Source organism: Sorex fumeus, unplaced genomic scaffold, assembly GCF_029834395.1.
Source record: "Sorex fumeus unplaced genomic scaffold, SorFum_2.1 ptg000070l, whole genome shotgun sequence".
NCBI lineage: Eukaryota > Metazoa > Chordata > Mammalia > Eulipotyphla > Soricidae > Sorex > Sorex fumeus.
The window spans coordinates 5,283,409-5,304,966 of NW_026606127.1; the positions used below are offsets into that span (position 1 = coordinate 5,283,409).

Sequence of the window (21,558 nt, forward strand, 5' to 3'; positions counted from 1 at the left end):
GTAAAGGACCTATACAATAGGAAATTAAAAAGGACACGAGGAAATGGAAACATATATACTGCTTATGGAATGGGAGAATTAACATTGCCAAATGGCAATTCTCCAAGAACCAGTGTAAAAATTCAACTTGATCCCTATAAAGATACCCATGACATTCTTCAAAGAAATTGATCAAGCACTCCTGAAATTCACATGGAACAACAAACGCACACGAATAGCTAAAGCAATTCTTGGGGAAAAGACGATGGAGGCATCACCTTCCCCAACCTCAAACTCTACTACAAACGATAATAATGAGAACAGCATGGGACTGAAACAAAGGCTCAGCTGCAGACCAATGGAAAAGGATTGAATATACTGACACACACACTCAAATATATAATCATCTAATCTTTGATAAGGGAGCAAGAAATGTGAAGTGGAGCATGAGAGTCCTCTTTAACAAACTATGCAGAAAAAACTGGACAGCTACATGCAAAAAAAAAAAATGGCTCAGACCTCTACCTAACACCATGCACAAAAGTCAGATAAAAATAGGTCAAAGTCCTCAACATCACACCAGAATCCCTCAGGTACAGCGATGACAAGGTCGGCAAATCCCTCCACGACATTGAAGCAAAAGGTATCTTCAAATATAACACGCCACTTGCCAAGCAACTGGAAACAGAGATAAACAAAGGGAACTATCTTAAATTAAGCAGCTTCTATACCTCAAAAGAAACAGTGACCAGAAACAAAGACTCCACCATGCGGGAAAGATACTCGCAGAAGCCTACCAGGTTCTCTGAGAGTGAGAACTGGACAATCAGAGTTGCTGTCTTCTAAATAAGATCCAGTCTCTGGATGTTGGCTATTGATGGCATTACATGGATCCAGGGGTAGTTCGTGGTTGTAACACTTAATTACTAGAAGATGGGGGATCTGGAAGGAGGGGGCACAGTCTTGATCTGAGCAGCCATGGAGATCTCATCCCCCGGTCCCGCACATTTGGGTTCCTCTTCCAGTTCCTTCATGCATGAGGCTCCTTCAAGCTTGGGAAGAGTGGTCTTAAGCGTACCTATGGCTGGTTGCAGAGGTCTTCAGCTGCCGGGGCTCTGCTCAGTGCGGTGAGGGAATCTCACCACGCCACCTCCAAGGGGCCCCAGTGAGGAAAGCCAGGTGCGAGGTCAGGAGATTGTTGTTTTAGACATATTTGGAATTAATTTTAGACCGAAAAGTACACATCATTGAAAATACTTATGTGCTTAGTAATAAATTACTACACACTTGTTCAATCACGTCAGAGACCCCACTCTGCTCAGAGAACTAGACTTTTAATTACAGATCCGTTTTGACCATGTGTCATTACTGAGAATCACTATCAGTAGATATGAAACTCACTATACAGAAAGATGCACACAGGTTACTATGAGTCATCTATGTTGTTAATGTGAGTTGGCCATTAAACTTCACTGAGACCCTTTGTTCTGTCCTTTATAGGAGCCACATGATTCTCACCTTCCGTTCAAGTTGAACTTGTAATAAGGTGGAATGAAATCATCAATATGCTTCTCACCTCATTCTTCAGGAGAAAAATCCTACATACATTCAAGGTGGTCAAAGTGCAGACAACACCATCCACCTTTTCCTGGAGATGTATAGGGGACTGAGGTGAGAACAGCAAAAGGCTCTAGTTTAATGGTCTTAATTAAGGTTTCAGGGAACGACATTAAACAACCTCATATACCACCTTCCAAAAGAATTATTTTGTAAAACTGATGCCTAGGGTATGGTAAAAGATAATATGGTAAAAACCATATTTTTCTTTCTGGGACATTAAATTTCTAAATCTATTTATGCATGCTGCTTTGAAATACATTCCTTGATTAGGAATCATTGTCTGCCATAGGAGTGAGGAAGGACAACACTCAAAGTAATAAGAAGAGAAAATATGGAAAAATTAACTCCTACTAAGTTTAACACATTTACTAAAATTGAAATGATAAAATGATGAGCATGGTCCTTGCACAGAGATGATATGCATACTTGTAAAGCATTCCATATTTTTGTTGCAAGAAGAATGACCAGGTCTACTTTAAGCTAAGAAAATCCCCACAAGTACAAAAATTCTACATAAAGAGAGCACAAGTCCCCATCACAACAATCTCTCTCAATGTCAATAGACTAAATGTGCCAATTAAGAGGCACAGAATAGGAAGATGAATTAGAAAACTGAAACCAACGATCTGCTGCCTGCAAGAAACACGTCTGAACAATCAAAGCACCCATGGGCTAAAAGTAAAAGAGTGGGAAATAAGTTTTCAAGAAAATATGACCTCCACAAAGCTGGAGTGGCCATACTAGTATCAGACCACATGGACTTCAGGCTAAAGGTTATCAGAGACAGTGAAGGTCATTTCTTAATGATCATGGAATATGTACATCAGAAAGAACTCACCCTCCTCAATGTATATGATCCTAATGACAGACCAGCAAAATACTTAAAAACAACTTCTAATTGACTTATAGAAAAACATTGATAGCAACACAATACTAGAAGGAGATTTCAACACTTCTTTGTCACTTCTCCATAGATCAAACAGACTGAATCTCAGCAAGGAAATCTTTTCTTTAAGGGAAGTAATGAACAACCATTGGCTTAGAAAAGAAATCAAAGAGGAAATAAAAAGTTTCCAGAAACAAATGAGAATGAGGACACGAGCTACCAGAACTTGTGGGACACAGCAAAAGCAGTGTTAAGAGGAAAGATTATAGATCTGCCAGAATTCATCAGGAAGAAAGAAAGGGCCTACATGAATAAATTAGAGCTCAAGATTTTGGAAAATGACCAAGAAAAGTAGTCCAAACTAGGCTGGAGGAAGGAAATAATAAAACTTGTACCAGACATCAATGAGCTAGAATCCCAAAATACAATCCAAAAGACCAATAAAAGCAAAAGCTGGTTCTTTGAGAAAATAAATAAGATCAATAAACCATGAGAAGCCTCTCAATGAAACAAAGAGAAAGAATTCTAATAAATCGAATCAGAAATGCAAAGGGGAGTATCCTAATAGAAAGTACCGAAATCCATAGGATCATCAGAGATTATTTTGAGAATCTTTGCAGCACGAAATGAGAGAATCTTGAAAAAATTTGATAAATTATTGGATTCCAATTGCCTCCCAAGGCTGAACCAAGAAGATTTGGAATACTTGAACCTATCACAAACAAGGAAATTGAAATGATGGTCAAAAGTACACCTGCAAACAGAATCCATGGCCCAGATGGATTCAATATTGAACTACTTCAAACCTTTAAAGAGAAACTGCTTCCAACATTTTTAAGATTTTCCAGGAAAGTGAAGAAACAGAAATACTCCCAAATAGTTTTTATGAGGCAAAGATCACCCTAATACTCAAATCGATAGAGATACCACAAAAAAAGAAAATTACAGACCTATTTCCTTGATGAATACAGATACAAAGATTTTCAAGAAAATACCAGCAAAGAGAATCCAGAAACTCAACAAAAGATCACACACTATGACCAAGTAGGTTTATCTTGGGGATGCAAGGATTGCTTAACATTCTCTAGTCAATCAATAGAATACAACATCTCAATAAAATAAAGATAAAAGTCATATGATTATATCAATAGATGTAGATAAAGCATTTGATAAGATCCAGCACCCATTCATGATGAAAAACTCGCAACAAAATTGGAGTTGAAAGTACTTTCCTCAATCTAATCAAAGCAAATTACCACAAACCCACAGCAAGCATTATTCTCAAGGGGGAAAATCCAAAGTCTTGGAGCAGAAATCAATGAAATAGAATCCCAGAATACAATCAGGCACAAAACAAGTTACCCACTCTCACCACTCCTATTCAACATAGTACTTAAAGTACTTGCCATATGATTTCGGTAAAAAAAAAAAAAGATATCAAGGGCATCCATATAAAAAAGGAAGAACTCAAGCTTTTACTATTTGGAGATGACATGATACTATACTTATAAAATCCCAAAGAATCTACAAAAAAGCTCCTGGGAACAACAGATTTGTTTAGAATTGTAGCATATTACAAAATCAATATCTGGTACTCCATGGCTTTCCCATATATTAATAATGAAAGAGAAAAAAGAGATAGAGAAAAACAATCCCATTCACAATAATACCTCAGAAAATAGAGTATAATAGAATCAACTAAAAAGGTTAAGGAACTATACCAAAAAAAAAAAAAAACCTACAAAACACTACTTCACGAAATAAGAGAGTATTATGAGGAAATGGAATCTCATCCCATGCTCATGGATTGAGAGGTTTAACACTGTCAAAATGGCAATACACCCCAAAGCTCTATAAAGATTTAATGCACTTTCTATAAGGATACCCATAACATTTTTCAAATAAATAGATTAAACACTCTTGAAACTCATACAAAACCATAAACTCCCATAAAGAGCTAAAGCAATCTTTGGTAAAAAGAAGAAGGGAACACCTTCCCCAACTACAAACCCTACTACAAAGTTTTAGTAATCAAAATATCATGATATTCAGATAAAGACAGGCCTAAGATCAATGGAATATAGTCAACTATCCTGACGCTGGCCCTCAGATTATTATTACCTAATCTTTCTTAAAGGCTCAAGAAATATGAAGTTGAGCTAGGAAGTCTCTTCAGCAACTGGTGCTGGGAAAACTGGACAGCAATATGCAAAAAAAATGAACTCAGACCTCTTTATAGTGCCAGGCACAAACTCAGAATAAAATGTATTAAAGACCTCACTATCATACTTGAATTCTTAAGATATATGGAGAAAAATGTGGGAAGATCCCTTCATGACATTAAAGCTAAGGGAAACTTCTAGAATGAAACACCACTGACCAAGGAAGAGGAAGTGAAGATAAACAAATGAGACTACATTAAACTAAGAAGTTTCTGCAACTCAGAAAAAATGGTGACCATGATCGAAAGACAGTCCACATAATGGGGAAAAATGATTTATGCAATACCCATACAATTAAGCTCAAAATTCTGACTCCTGTATCATTAAGAACACTAAATAGTTCCCGTGAATTTTATTCTTCTTCACATATATTTATTCTAAAATATTTTAGATTTACTTTTAAACCACAGGTAAAAAGGTAAAATTATAAGTTTTTTTAAAAATAAAAAATAATCCCTATACATACCCAGGTGCGACCCAAAAAACAAAAAAGCAAGCAAGGAAGCAAGCAAGCAAGAAAGAAAGAAAAAAATTAAAAATTAAAAAATAATGCCGTTTGCAATGCTAAGGATCAATCCCAGATCATCATTCTTTGCGTTTTTGGGTCACACGTGGCGATGCACAGTGGTTACTCCTGGCTCTGCACTCAGGAATTACTCCTCACAGTGCTTGGGGGGACCATACAGGATGCTGGGAATCTAACCTGGGTATGCCGTGTGCAAGGCAAATGCCCTACCTGCTGTACTATAGCTCCAGCTCCCCCCCCCCATAATTCATCATCTTGAGTGCCTCAGATTTTTACCTTCCATTTGGAAACTTCATCTTTACATTGACACAGTAAATTGAAACCACAGAACCATTGAATGGCATGTTATAATGGTAGCACCCATGAGCAAACATTGATAACCCATAAGTTGGCATGAATGAATTCTGTCTCAGAGGCTTCACTTCTGAGGATACCTGTCACTACCTCCTTTCTGTTACGTATCCCAGGATCAGAACCTACATCAGGACATCAGTAGAAATTGTCCACCCGAAAGCTAGCCTTCCACTGGGATCAGAATCCTTGATCCATTTAACTTGAAATTTTTCATTCATGAATTGTTGACCTTGTTTCAGTTGGAGGCATCCAGAGCATAAACTCAGCTTTCCCGTTGTTTCCACAGGAAACCCAAATACCTAAGAATGTTATCATTTCTGACGCCACTGTTACAGATTATTTGGAATCCCACGGTAAGATACTATCATTAATGTTATAATATTACTGTTCTCTATAGTCCGGTCTCCCCAAATAAATCTCTACCCTCCTCAGTGCAAGTGCAGACTCCAGTGTATAATGATCCTGAACGTACTTATAATAGTTTCACTCAGGTTCTCCCCTAAAGTGCACAAGTTAAGTTCATACCAATCCAAGTTCTTATTCCTAAACTACCAGAGTGGGCTTGTTCCTCAAACTTGTGTTCTCCCTTGAAGAAATTCCGTGCTACCTTTCTCTATGTCTCTCTTTGCTTGTTTTGTTAAATGACTGTTCTCGCTTGAACATATATTCCATTCCACCCTACAACTGTTTCACAAGTTTCTAAGAGTTTTTCAATAAAATATATTTTGTTTCACTAAACTAAAATTTTAAAACCCCAGAGCATTCTTAAAACCAATATTTGTATCTTTTAAACCACAAATTTTGAAAATGAAAGGTGGTAAAGCAATGGAATACTACTCAGTTGTATGAAGTGAAATCTTCTTATTATTTGTATATAAAATGTATAACATGAGGAAATTATGTTTATTGACAAAAACCAGGCAGAGAAAAATAGGCATCCTACAAATTCAGGCATATGTGGAATATGGAGAAAACAAATTAAAAAAATAAAATGAGACAGACAAACCTCTAAACATTATTTATATTTTATGATATATAATTCAATTAACAATGGTTTCTCATACACATAATTCCAACATGACACTCCTCATTCTCTCAAAGAACAAACCCTCCCTCTCACCCAATCCCCCAGAATCCCTCCCTCCTAATCCCCTGACCCAATTGTGTGGATCAGTTCTCCCCTTACATTGCTCTTGAACTTTTGTTGCTATCTTGCTGTGTGTCTTTACATCCCACATATGAGAAAAATCTCTCTGTATCTGTTCCTTTCCTTAAGGCTAACTTTACATGCATGATATGCTCTAGTTTCATCCAATGTTGAAAATTACATAATTTTGATCTTTTCAAAGCAATAAAAACAAACTTTAGAACTATGAGACTATTTAGTTACCAGATCGAAAAGTATAATCAAAGTGGAAAAACTGAACAATGGTGAATGACAGAGTAGGCCTTTCAGTAGTGAGTGTAATATGATACATGCAAGTTGATTCTGCATAATCCTAAAATTTATGAAATTCTATAATGTAATTCTATAAGGTAATTTTAAATAATCAAAAAAGTATTTAAATAATTTACATTTATCTATGATTATGACGTATCTTTTGTGTCAAACTATCAGAAATAAAAAGAATGTGAGATAGAGATATGGTGTATCACTATACTTTTAAACAAGAGAAGCGCTAAAAATTTCTGTATCTTGATGAACTCTCATATAAATTGACTCCAAAATCAAATTAATATACTCAAGGAAAAATAAAAGTCAACAAATTTAATCTTTTGCCTTCACTCAGGTTCCCATCTGCTGAACTCTGGCAGATGAAGCAATTTTTATTTTATTTTATTTTTTTAAAATTTTTATTACTGAAACACCATGATGTACAGTTGTACATTTACAAATTTTTGTGCTTGGGTTTTGATTATACAATGATCACATGCCCATTCTTCCGCCAGTGCCCATTTTCCACCACCATGTATTCCAGTATCCCTCCCACACCAATCCCCCCCATCCCACCCTGACTCTGTGGCAGGGCATTCCCTTTTGTTCTCTCTCTCCTTTTGGGTGTTGTAGTCTGCAAAAGAGGCATTAAATTGTAATTATGTTCAGTCCATAGTCAGAATTTTTATTTTCAAAGGATTTCTTGTCAGAGGTTTGGCATTCTTTGCTAGCAACCAACTCATTTTCTTCTGCATTTTTTTTCTAGAAATATATACTTATACTAAGACTGATTAGTCATGGCACCAAATTGACAAATGTCCCTGTTTTTACTTCAGTTCTGTTTCCTAATTATCACAAATTATTAGCAGTGGATAGAAAATAACTAGCCCAAAATTCGTGGGGGAAATGGAAAAGTTTATGCTTTCCATAGTTTGGAAAATCCCTGTCACTAGTATAGTGACATACATCTAAATTTGTAATCAAAATGATTAAGAAGAGGTAAACCCTGACTGCCACTTCAAGGAAGAACGGGCCTTCAGCAAATATCCTTGGTTTCAGAAGGATGGCTCTGGTTTGGATGGTGTCAAACATGAGAGCTGTGAGCTACCTGCAGTTAACACATGCTCTGAGGCTATGTGGTGACACTGCTGAGAAATGTCGAGAGCCCTGATTAGGTAGGGTCATGGGGGAGAATGGAATGATGACAAGAAAACAGAGCAACAGGACAAGATCATAGATTCCTTTGTATAAAAGTTTTCATCTCTAATATATTAATCTGTGAAAAAGAGAAACAACTTCTTATCATTCTTCCTGGCAATATATTATCCTTACATAGTGCTTCAGGAAAAAAACGCTTCACTTGTTAGTTATTATAGCCTGAATATCTGTGAGGTCTTTGAACTCTTTCTATGTATACAGTGCTGATGAATGAAACCAATCTCACAATTTAAGTATCTAAACTGCAATGTTCTCACCATTTAACTCTCTAAACTCTGATGGCTCCAAATCTTCTGAGATCAGCTTTCATCTCTTCCATGATATCCAGGCTTCTCTTCCCAACTGTCAACTGTCCCTTTCTTTCTCCCTCTCTCTACCAACTATGGTCTCCCTGCCAAAATTTGCCAAGACAAGCCTTCTTGAAATATAGACATAAGTTGACTTCTCCTTTTTTTTAAAATTTAGGCAATTTTGATTTTCAAAGTCATTTATATTGGAGATTTGTCATACAATATTCCAATTCTAATCACACAACCAGTGTCTGCATCCCTCCACCAAAAAATTACCCATTTCTCCCTGCATTCCCACTGATTTCCTTGACAAACATATTTTGAATTTTTACTATTGTACTTTGGATTCCATACTTACCGTAGTCTTGGCATTGGTGGTTAAGACAAAGACCTCAACTTTTTCATGCTGGCCTTCCTGGATCAATGCCCACTGACACCATGTAGGGGAAATATATGAGAACAAATCATTTAGCTCCAAATTTTTCAAATAATCTTTAAACAATTCTGATCGAAAGGAAAATAGTGAGAACTGGAGGAGACAACCCCTTGTCAGCCTGCAAAGTCTTTTCATTTTTCCACATTACAAAAGAAGAAATCAGTGAAGGAGGTCTGTCATTAGGCAAGTTAGGTTACCCTGCTGAGGTGTGGTCAACAGGGTGTTTTGTGCTCTTCTCTCCTTCCACCAGAAGTCCCAACCCTATGATTTTTTTCTCTTCAGTCTGCATAAAATGAGAAAGTTTTACAACACAGACATCCATGCAATGAGCCCAGCCAAGGTGATAAAAATAAATTTCAGCAAATTCATAGGTTAGTCATGGTAGTAGAATCTAAATATCATGTTTTTGTATTGAATCTGCAGGAGACACATATTACAAACCTTTTCATGATTCAGTTTCAATCATAGGATATTTTAACACCTAACCTCCACTAGTATACAGTTCCATTGCTAATGTCCCCAGTTTCTCTCCCAAGACTCCCTGTCCCAACCCCAAACCCCACCTGACAGCCTTCTGTCTCTACACTATTGCAGGCACCTCTCTCTCTCTCTCTCTCTCTCTCTCTCTCTCTCTCTCTCTCTCTCTCACACACACACACACACACATCCTTTGGCTATTATGGATTGTAATAGAGAGAGGGAGAGGTTCTCACGTTTATTCCTTTACCTACTTTCAGGACTCAGTTCTCACCCAGAGTAATCACTTCCAACTATCATTGTCATAGCGGTCCCTTCTTTATTCCAAATGCTTGCCTTCAGCACTTGTGGCAAGCGTCCAACCATTGACCAATTCTCCTGGCCTGTGTTTCTGCTATCCTTGGGTATTAGTCTCATATTCTGGTTTTTTTATATCCAAAAAATGGGGTAGTCCAATCAGTATACCCCTTTCCTTCTGACTGATTTTATTGAACATGATATTCTTCCCTGTACATCCATTTATAAGCAAATTTCATGATGTCAGTTTCCTGCCAACTGCGTAGTATTCAATTGTGTAGGTATAACATAGTTTCTTCTGACTATTGTGAATAGTACTGCAGATGGTATTTCTGTTATAAATATCATGTTTAATGTAGCTTACATAGGAAAATACTTCCCAGGTTCCAAACATACAGAATTCACTCACTATTTATTTTTTTAAAAAATATAATTTATTATGATGCTTTCTAAAAAACGGAAGCTATTAACAAAAACTCAGGGAAAGCATACTCTATAAATGCCAAAAATAATAACCTTAAAAAAGGACAACAGCTCCGTGTTCTTGCTCTTCAAAAATCCATGTGTTTCTTGATATATTGTCAATATCTTTCTATAGCCTTAAAATTCTTCAACTTCATTTCTAAACACTATTTTAAGTTATATTAATATAATAGGTGTAGTCAGCTTTATAGAATATTTATTTAATTCTTTCATATTTTACATAAACAACGTTTGAATTAACCATAGCACAGTAGCATTGTCCTCCCATTTTTCACTGATTTGCTCGAGCAGGCACCAGAAACCTCCCTATGGTGAGACTTGTTGTTACTGTTCTTGGCATGTCGAATACTTCACAGGTAGCTTGCCAGGCTTTGCCATGAGGGAGGGTTACTCTCAGTAGCTTGCCGGGCTCTCTGAGAGGAGGAGAGCAACCAAACCCAGGTTGGCCACGTGTAAGGCAAACGTCTTACCCACTGTGCTATGGCTACAGCCCATATATATATTTATACATATATATGTGTATTTACACACACATACATATCTATATATTCCTCTTACACGGCTCTTAAGCTCCAACTCATATTTCTTCCTCTTCCAATTATTTACTACTTCTCTCCCCATACTTGGGGCTCAACTAATTTTCTGAATCCCCTCAGATGCATTTCTGAGGCCATGATAAAGGAATGCACAACACATACATGCAAGGAAGGCACAAAGCATATGTAGATAAATTTCATATGGACATATAATTGTGATGACAAGTTTACAAACTGTATTCCCTTCAAGTACAGAGTTCCTGATCTCCATGCACTGTCAAATATCCAGCTACTGTCCACAACTAACTAACAACACTCCCCTACCCATTTCAGTCATTTACTTCCCCTCCTATAAGGACGATTTTGATGTCAGAGTGCAAAGGTTTGATTTTGCTTTTGTTTATTGGTCAATTTAATTTTTTTCTTCATATTCCAGAAACAAATCAAATATTTTTTTAAAAAAATAAAGGACAGGAGGTGATATCAGGCAACAAATGAATAGTTGATGTGGTTGAGAATCAGCAAGAGATTTCCAGGTCAGTGTGAGGAATGGAACATCCAGTTGTCCTTCCCAGCATATTTCCAAAGGGCTGTCTTGGAGCAGGGTACATGGTGGGAAGAACCGCAGGACAGTAGTAGTGCTTGAACATATAGGGGCCTATGTTCTTCTTTGAAAATGTAATGGTATTGACCTCCATTGCAAACCACAACACCCTAAAACAAAGAAAAAGCAAAAGTGAATGCCCTGAGTTGGGGCAAAGTGGGGGAGATGGGGGGTGGGACGGACACTGGGTTCCTTGGTGGTGGAGAATGGGCACTGGTGGAGAGATGGGTACTTGATTCTTGTAAAACTGAAACCCAAGTACAAAGGTATGTAAGTCTACAACTGTACCTCATGGTGTTTCACTAATAAAAGTAAATAAACAAAAACTAAAAAATTAAAAGTGCTATCAGCTGGTATAAGAAAAAAATGTAATGGTGTTGACTAGATTAAATCAAGCTCATTTTTAGCTATAGGATGCTATGATTCAGCTTTGATTCACTGATTGATACTTTGAAATGTCCCAGTCCATCCTCATTCAGAGAAGTCATTTATTTCTTCGAGTATTGATTTGTACAGGGAATTTCTCAGAAAATTCTTTATATAATGTATATTAAGGGACTCAATGATAATGTTCTTATTACCATTTTCAAAGAATACAAAAATACACTTTTAATAAGATTTTCTTGGTTCTCTATATAAAAGATAAATGACAACAATTAAGTTTAACTCAATATTTTCTAAAGCGCATTACATTAGTACTTGAAAAGTAATTTTAAAAGACTCTGGGAGAGGGGAGGAGGAAAAGTCATGGATCTATAAGGATTAGTACATGTCTTTGGGTGTGTGGGGCATGGGAGTGTGTAGAAAAGTTGAGATCACACTCAGCTATGTGATCTAATTTCTATATATCTATTCTCTAGATACCAGCGATATATTCACACAGGTGTATTCATATGACTATCATGTACACTAACCCTTTATCATGTACATTCACCTAATCCCGAAGGCTTCACCGACATGGCAGCACTGAGAAGGATGAGAAAGGAGAGGCCGACAAAATCTCAAGGCCCACCTAGGCTGCCACAACGAGGAAGACAAAATTGATTGTCTGTACTTTCAATGCACGTACTCTAGCATCAGATGCATCCATCGAGGACCTAATGGTACAAGCGCGAATGATAAAGTACGACATCATTGGTCTGACCGAGACAAGAAGGCACGAATCTCACCATGCCATTTTCGACACTGGAGAATAATTGTTCCTCGGAATTTGCGATAAAAGAGGGGTTGGAGGCGTCGGTGTCCTTGTCAACACAAACTTGGCCAAGAGCATTGATTCATTCGAATGCCTAGCAACCCGAATCGGATTTTGACATTTGAATAGATGTGGCTCACTGCCTGCAGTTTCTATCTTCGTTGTCTACGCACCAACATCTCATTATGATGAAAGAGAAACCGAGAAGTTCTACATGGAACTAGAGAAGTTCTATAAAGAAGACCACACCTTCTACAAGATCATTGTGGGTGATTTTAATGCCAAGATAGGACCAAGAAGATCAGCTGAAGAACTTCACATCGGGACCCATGGCCTAGAATGGAACGAACAGGGTGAGAGACTGTCTGAGTTCATCATGTCGACCAAGACCATTCATGGTAACTCACAGTTCCAGAGGGCAGAATCTAAACATGGACATGGGAGTCTCCCGGTGGACGATTCCACAACGAAATAGACCACATCATATTCAATCGACGGTTTTGCCTGACTGATGTCGCTGTTGTCCCAAAATTTCGAACGGCATCGGACCACCGTCTCCTTCGTGCAAAATTCTACTTCACAAAGTGGGGAGAAAGGGCTGAAAAGTTCAAAAAGAGAACTCCCAGAATGACCACCAACTGGGAACTCTTTGGTACTATTGCAACAACATGGGAAGATGCCATTGTTGACAACAATGACGAGGAATATGATCGACTGGTTCAGCACCTCCATGAATGTGCGAGGAACGCCAAGAGAGAGATAGCCACAAAAAATCACCTATCTTCGAAAACTCTTGAGCTAATTCGTCAGCGTGGTTTGGCGCATGCCTCAGACAACCGCAAGCTAATGTCCGAGCTTGCAAAGCAGTGCAGAGATGCAATCAAGGAAGACCTCAAAGAGAGAAGAGCAGAAGTACTGGTAGATGCGGCAGAAGCCGGGAAAAGTATTCGTAAGGCCCGCCTGTCCTTCGCCAACTATAAGACCAAGATGACTGCCCTCCGATGTACTGATGGTCCATCACATCCTCCAGAACGGCAATGGAGAAGATTACCTATGACTTCTACTCAAATCTCTTTGATAGCCATGTCCACTTGCCGACATACCAAATTCCACAGGATGGATATGTCATTCCCAACGTTCTCCCTTCTGAAATCCAACACGCCATTTCATTGGTAAAGAAACAAACAGCACCCGGCCCAGACAAGGTCAGACCTGAACAACTGAAGAACCTGCCATCAGTACTCATCAATACACTGGCTCGGCTCTTCACTCGCTACCTGTCTGAATGCAATGTTCCTTCCCAATGGAAAACCAGCAGGACCGTACTACTGTTCAAGAAGGGAGACATCCATGACATTGGCAACTATCGCCCGATCTGCCTATTGTCTATCATCTACAAGTTGTTCACTCAAGTCATCCTAAATAGGATTGGCAGAACACTAGATGAAGGACAACCATGCAAGCAAGCAGGGTTCCGCAAAGGATTCAGCACCATCGACCATATCCACACAATAACCAAGCTCATTGAGGTTTCTCGAGCGTTCAATATGCCGCTCTGTTTGACGTTCATTGATTTAAAGAAGGCCTTTGATTCTGTTGAGACGGAAGCGGTCATTGAAGCCCTAGCCAATCAGGGCATACAAGCCCAATACATCAGGATCCTCTATGAGCTGTATTGCGGATTCACTACCAGGATCTCAACATTCTACAAAGAAGTGATCATTGATGTCAAGAGAGGGGTTCGGCAGGGTGATACCATTTCACCAAAACTCTTCAGTGCCACCATCAAGAACATCATGCGACGACTGGAATGGGAAGGAATGGGAGTGAAGATAGATGGTCGGCAACTACACCACCTCCGCTTTGCTGATGACATTGTTTTAATAACACCAAACATCAGCCAAGCGGCACAAATGCTGGCCGACTTTGACCGTGAGTGTGGAAAGGTAGGACTACAGCTGAATCTCACGAAGACAATGATTATGAGAAACAGCCTTGTTCCTGACGCCCCATTCGCTCTCAATGGAACGACCATCTCCGAATGCAACAGCTATGTGTACCTAGGGCGAGAGGTCAACATGACAAATGATCTGGCACCCAAGCTGAGCAGGAGGAAGAGAGCGGCTTGGAAAGCCTTCAAGAACGTCGAAGAAATAGCTAAGAGGATGAAGAACCTCTGGCTCCGGGCACATCTCTTTGATTCCACTGTTCTTCCTGCATTAACATATGCCTCAGAGACCTGGGCCCTAGGCAAACAGGATGAGAATGCTATTCAGGTCTCCCAAAGAAGAATAGAAAGAGCTATGCTTGGAATATCACGTTTCACTCAAATGAGAGAACGAATCCGGAGTTCTGACATCCATCGACGATCAAGAATCAGGGACACTGTCTCATTTGCCAAGGTGTCGAAAATCAGATGGGCTGGTCACGTAATGAGATTTAAAGAGGACCGCTGGACTAGAGCTGTTACTGACTGGATTCCATGGGATGTCAAAAGACCGCGTGGCCGCCCACCTTCCAGATGGTCAGACTTCTTCGTCAATATCATGAACAATTGGTTTGGGGCCATTCATGTTTCTGGAGCGAACAGATGCCGTTGTGCTACACTAGCACGCGACAGGGACAAATGGAGACGTTACTGGCGTCTGCTCATGCAAATCGACGACTAATGGAAAGTTAAGTGATTAAGTGATTAAGTTTCAATTTTTTTATTTTTAATTTCTAAATTTTTATTACTGAGACACCATGAGGTACAGCTGTAGACTTACAAATTTTTGTGCTTGGGTTTCAATGTTACAATGATCAAATACCCATCCCATCACCAGTGCCCATTTCCAACCACCAATGGGCCCCAGTCTCCCTCCCATCTCCCATTCCCTCAACCCACCCAGACTCTGTGGCAGGCCATTCCCTTTGGTTCTCTCTCTCCTCTTAGGTGTTGTGGTTTGCAAAAGAGGCATTGAGTGACAATCATGTTTGGTCTATATTCTATGTTCAGCATGCTCTCCAATCCTGGGAGGATCCGCCCAACACCCTTTATTTGGTGCTCCATTCTCTATCTGAGCTGCCTTTTCTGCTAGCGTTTGTGGTTGGTCTCCAAGCTATGAAGAAAAATTCCTGACACTAACCTCGGCCACTCTTGGAGTTGGTTTCCTATTGTGTTATTTTATGTTCTCCGGGTGAATGCAATCTGGCTCTGTCTGTCCCTCTCTTTCTGACTCGTTTTGCTTAACATGATACTCTCCATGTAGTACCACTTGTATGTAAATTTCATGACTTCATCTTTTCTAACCCCTACATAGTACTCCATTGTGGCAATGTACCAATGTTTCTTTAACCAGTCTTCATTTATGGGGCACTCAGGTTATTCCCAGATTCTGGCTATCGTAAAGAGTGTGTGCAGCTCACTCTTATGGCTGGGGACACAACAGGGGTTTTGCTTCTGACTGCTTTAATATGGGAATTTTTGAAATTTTGAAATTGACCTCTCTGAAAGTATTGTTGCTCAAGCAGTGAGGTTTCTGCCAGAATGCCTGTTTCGTCAGAAATCTCTCAAATTTTTCATTTGAAATCTTATTTTTTTCCTTAAAATTTTTAAATTAAATGCACAATTACACAGATACACAGCTACAAAGTTGTGATTGAGTTTCCATCATAGTGTTCCAACACCCATTCCTTCATGATAGTGTACATTTCCAACCTATAATGTCCCCATTTTCCCTCCTGCCACCCACCCCCAGCCAGCCTCTGTGCTCTATGGCAGACACTTTTCTTCTCTCTCTGACTCTGTCTGTCTGTCTGTCTCTCTCTGTCTCTGTGTCTGTCTGTCTCGCTGTCTGTCTCTTTCTCCTGCCCTCCCCCATTCTTTCCTTTTGCACATTATGGTTTGCAATACAGGTACTGAAAGGTTATCATGCTTATCCTTTTCCTCCTTTCAACACTCAGTTCTATATGTGACCTTCAGTTTAAATCCCAAGCCATTTTCAGATTGGTACGAAACACTAAATCAATTTCTGAAAGAAGATGGCACCAAACCCATCCAAGAGACCCTGCCGCTGAGCTGCTCTTCCTGCCTAAAGACGTCTCTCTGGCTTCTTGAAAGAACAACAAGGGGAGAGGCCAAGTCCCGGACCTAAGCAAACAGAAGAGAGGAACAATTATCTAAAAAAATACCAAAAGAGGCATTGAGTGGCAATCATGTTCGGTCTAGAGTCTAATTTCAGCATGCATCTCCCATCCTGGGAGGATCCTCCCAACACCCATTATTTGGTGGTCCCGTTTCTATCAAAAAAATAATAAAAAATAAAAAAATACAAAAACAATCAGTTTTGATTCACTTGAAATATGGAAATTCTGAATTTCCCGAGTAAGAGATTTTCCCTGGCTTCACTGAAAGGATTAAAAATTAAATTGCATAAAATAGCTTTGTAATGGCCCATCTTATGGTTATTCAATTAAAAAATAAATGAATAAAATATAAATAACTCATAAAGATTAAAACTGCCACACCAAATACATGCACCTTGATTTGAAACAGATAACTCACATTTGAAAAGAGAGAGAGAAAGACTAAAACAAAGTGAAAAAAGCAATGACTCCTTAGGAGGTCATATATATAGTAATTAACGTGGGAGGAGGTAGTGCTGGAACATACGAAAAGGTATTTAAGATTCAAGGATTCACACCCCAAGATCTTATTGCAAAATTATGAAAATATACATAACTATTAAACAATACCCACAACCATGTATGGTAAGACTCTAAATTAGATACCAATTATTTATTCACACAGATGTATTCATATGCCTATCATATGCACTAGTGAGATCAACGGAAATAATTCTTAGCACTGACATTCTTGGACACTTAAGTAGTAATCAGGATTTTATGATTAAGTTGTTATGATTTCATCGGCAGTGTTTGATTCCTTAACCAACCTTGAATGTTTTTAAAAGACCAAATACAGGAATATTAATTCATTTTTAATTTAATATAAAATATGCTGAATTTCCATGTTAAATGGAGATGGATATCTTTTTCAATAGTCTATTTGGGACACTGTCCTTGACTTCTTCTATTAGGAACTGAATATGGTACACTATAATCTCTAATTCCATCCCTAGTCCTCGCTATTCTACTTCTACTAATCAAAACAAACTTCACTTTAGATCTAGTTTTCCGGAATCTCAACTAAACTTATAGTAAAAAAATAAGTCTGATCAAATACTTCTGTTATCCAGCAGCTGTTTAAGATGCTTACACAAGTGAAAAGAATATTGAGAAAGAAATGGACACTCCAAAGTGTCATTGAATTATGCAAAAAAACATGTTGTAATTGACCATATGAAAGAAAGAAAATTAAAGTAAATTCCTTGGTAAGTTCTGGTAGTCTTGGAACCATGTTGCCCATGGGGTAATCAGCTAGCAAAGTCTTCCTTAATTTGGATGTTCCTTGTTCACATCCCTGATATCACTCTTTTCCTCTCAGATCCCGTTCTCAGTAAATCATGTGCTGACCAGATCTTTTGTTTCAAGCTTTGTTTTCAGAGGAACCCAAATGTCAAGTCCTTCCTTTTGCACTTATTGTCTCCTTTTCCATCATTTCAGACTTTTCTCTCAGCATTTTTTCCTCACTGAATACAACTTTCCTTCAAGGGAGTTGAAGTTTGTTAGTTTCGAGAGTTTACTGGGATCATTTTCCTCTAGCCACACATGAAAGTTAGTAAAACACTATTCAAGTTGTTGTGTCCCAACCAGTCAACTACCCTTTCCTGGGAAAATTTGTTTGCAGTTTATTCTCAGTGTGTCAGAAACTGCATTCGTTTTCCTTCATTTCCACAAAAGTAGTTACTGGTACCAAGCAGACTTAATTAAATATATGTTCCTGTTAATCCACTTGCATTTGGGATCCATGTGAACACCTTTCACCTGGCTTTTATGAAAGGTGGTCATTCAGTTTGCTTTTCTGGTGGCATTCTGTTTCTCATTATTCCTCTCCACAGCTAAGTAACGTGAAAATACAAACTTTCGTAAATGTTATGATTGAAAGCTCCAGAAGGAATGACCGCCCTTTCAGCTCTCTCGGTCTTATATGTAACCTGTTCTTTGGAACCTATCATGTTTTCATATTTTTGTTTTGCTTATCTTTTTCAAAAAACATTAACGTAATTAAAACACATCTACCAACTCTCCTATGATGATCACCAGCTGTGCAGTTCCCTACCCTTCACGGTTTCCTTGCCATCCATCCATCCATCACCCCATTAACTCTCCTAGGACCATCTCTTTCCACCACCAACTTCCAGGATCAAGGTTAAGCGGTACCAACCGCTTTGGGAGTGGTGACCTAGTGCGCATGTCTTAGTCCGGTACATCCCCCAACACAGTCCCAACAACACTTATAACGTTGGTTCTTGTGTGAGATGCAGTTAAACGCGATGTGTAGAGAAGGCTACAATCACCAGGGACCATGGAAGACCACAGTGCAGCCCCTCAAGATAATATAATTTGAGCTCCCCCTGCTAGAAATGTCCAGATGCCATTGCCTGAAAGCAGGCTTGACCACAGCGGGGAGTTTACAAATGCAAAGACTTACAGAGGCAATGAACCTCATTGTTGATACTAGATAGCAAAGTGTCACCGTGATAGCGACTCTGAATATTGTTGGGAATAAGGGAAATGGTGCAGGTAGGGGTGCTGAACAGAGGGCCAGAGGACATGGTGACTTATCTTTGCATCTCCCAGGAGCTCATCTTCAGGCTTCATGCTGCAACTGTTCTCTTGGCTTGGTCCCTGTTAAGAGTCATCCTTGAATGACTCTGAGGGCGTTTACCACTCATCTGGAAGGTTCATTCCCCAGTGTATGTGTTCACAACCCCCAGGCATCATTTATGATTAGACCACCCAAACCTTTTAGAGATGTGTCTCAAATTTCATTATTTTCCAAAAGTGGCCCTGAGGCATAAACACAGCCTCCATGAAAGAATTTTAACTTTATTTCGGGTCACCTTTGACTCATCTGCCTTCTTTAGCCTTTTCCAATTTTTTTCTTTTAATCCTAATCCCCAGATTGTGTCATTTCTCCCATTTTTTTTGAGGACACCAGGGAAGGGGCATACTTGACTGTGCTCTGGTCTTACTCCTGGCTCTGCGCTCAGGTTTCACATCTGGTGGGTCTCTGGGGACCCTAAAGGATTGCAAGAATTGAACTGGGTCCTTCTTGCTTGCAGAGCAAATGCCCTGTCAGCAATACTATTCCTCTGACTCTACCCCACTCTTCATCAGGCCCATGCAATTTCTTATGGGCTTTAGAACCCTGGACCAAGTATATCTTTCTTAGAGTCTTGTGTATTCCTCCTTTGTCCTCTCTATAACTTCCTATTCTTTCCCATGCCATCCTTCAACCCCTGACCTTTCCCCAAAACAACCACAGCTTCTCAAACTTCATAACTTTTATTAACAACCAATTAACTATGATGCATCTCTTCAATTTGTTAAAAATATATTAGAAAAAATAAAATTTGTATGGCATTTCCGTGTTTGTCTAAGGTAACCATCTGGTACCTAAAGTGGTACCCACCATTCCAGCTATTGGTCACTGGTCACTTGACATGATGTTTCAAATTTGTTTACAAACACCTGCATGGGAACCCCAAGATTCTACCAGCTGTTGGTTGGTTTGATGAGAGAATGATGTCATAAAATAGGCAGTTGAAAGGTTGAGGCTAGCCAATCAGATTTCCAAGAAGAATACCGGATTGGGTAGAGAGAGAGGTAGAATGAAGCAGGCTAGGGAGATGGAATCCTACAGTACAGTTATAACAGTTTCACCTTCCTCAGACTCTTACGTTAGAAAAATACTCCCATTATACTCAAGAGCTTACATATTTCATTAATAAATCAAGAAAATTACTAAGTAATCATTTATATTGCACTGTTCACCAACATCATTATGTCTTATTATTAGTATATTTTATACAACGTTTACAGCACAGTGGGTAGGGCATTTGCCTTGCAGGAGGCCAACCCAAAGTTTTATACATGCAAGCCAAGTGCTTTAGCCCTGAGCCACATACCCTGTCATCAGTAAGTTAGCTTTTAACTACAGATCTTAAGTAAACAATCAGAAAAATAGACAAATATATATATAAATGTTCACATAAATATAGACTTAGCAGTACAACATTACAATTATAAAAAACTCAAAAATTTTATTGTCACTGAAATTTATTTTTTGAAAATTATACTTGTATATACACTAATATAAATACATAATTTAAAGACTCCAAAGAAATGTACCTTCATTTTACTTGTATGTTTCTTGTGGTTCTATTTCTTCTTAATATAGTTATCTCGCGAACAACACAAATTTGAACTTCTATATGATTTTTTTTCAATAATTATATTTTGAAACATTTTTGGACATTGGTATTGATGTGGAATAATTAAAGATGATCAGTATATCCTAGAATAATCAAAAATCTAAGAAAATTATGCCATGCATGTATAAAATATATGCAGATAATTGATTAGATTGGACCCCAGACTTAGTATAGGGGTTAAAGCACGTACCATGCAAACAGTCAACCCAAATTAATTGCTGGCACCACCAGAAATGACCATTGAGCATAGAGTCAGAAGTCCCAAGCACCACATACTATGGCCCAAATAACCCACAAAGTAGAGATATAATTTGTCACATATTAAACACAAAATACCAATGTATTATAAAGTCTATTATAAAATCCATTATAAATTTTTTAAATGTATCAAATTTACAGATTTACAGACCACATATAGCACAACTAGCAGACAATGTAAGTAAATACTATTAATAAACCATCTTGTTGGTCAATACTAGACTCGCTATTAAATTTGGGGGTTTTCAAACGTTATATAGGAGTTAGCACCCTTAATCTCTATTTTACTCAAGAATCAGTTATATGTTTTCTTTTCTTTTCTTCCTTTTTTGTGGGGAGGGGAGTGCACCTAGATGTGCTC

General features: G+C 38.5%; 1 pseudogene; it reads left to right on the plus strand.

Moving 5' to 3' along the window:
- Positions 1–1,953: 1,953 nt before the first annotated feature.
- On the plus strand, positions 1,954–2,047 carry LOC130037078 (uncharacterized; annotated as a pseudogene).
- Positions 2,048–21,558: the final 19,511 nt, after the last annotated feature.